The 543-nt window shown below is 39.4% G+C and overlaps 1 pseudogene; it reads right to left on the reverse strand.

Annotated features, from left to right (window-relative positions):
- LOC105529930 overlaps nucleotides 1–401 on the reverse strand; it is an 11758-nt pseudogene extending 11357 nt beyond the window's left edge.
- Between the last annotated feature and the right edge of the window lie 142 nt (nucleotides 402–543).

Genomic DNA, 543 nt, shown 5'->3' on the forward strand with positions numbered 1-543 from the left:
TAGGGAAAACTGTAACTCTGTGAGATGATTTCACAGAACACAAAGAAGTTCCTCAGAAAGCCTCTTTCTCTCTGTCACCCGCGGATATTTCCTTTGGTCCTATAGTCTTCAAAGGGATCCGAAATATCTGTTCTCAGATTCCACAGAAATAAGGCTAGCAAAGAAATCCACGACATACAGATATAACTCTGTGAGATGAATTAACAGAAGAGTAAGCAGTTTCTCAGAAAGCTTCTTTCCAGATTTCATCCCAGGATATTTCCTTTTTCACCGTAGCCCTCTCTGGGCTTCCAAATATCACTTTGCCAATTCCACAAGAACTGTCTTAGCCAAAGACTTCTTGAGGGGACAGCTGTAACTCTGTGAGATGATTTCACAGAACACAAGGAAGTTTCTCAGAAAGCTTCTTTCTCTTTGTTATCGGAGGATATTTCCTTTAGCACTATAGTCTTCAAAGGAATCCGTAATAACTGTTGCAGATTCAACAGAAATAAGGTTAGCAAAGAGATCCACGAAATACAGATGTAAATCTGTTAGATGAAT

Source organism: Mandrillus leucophaeus, unplaced genomic scaffold (assembly GCF_000951045.1).
Source record: "Mandrillus leucophaeus isolate KB7577 unplaced genomic scaffold, Mleu.le_1.0 Scaffold793, whole genome shotgun sequence".
In the NCBI taxonomy this organism is placed as follows: domain Eukaryota; kingdom Metazoa; phylum Chordata; class Mammalia; order Primates; family Cercopithecidae; genus Mandrillus; species Mandrillus leucophaeus.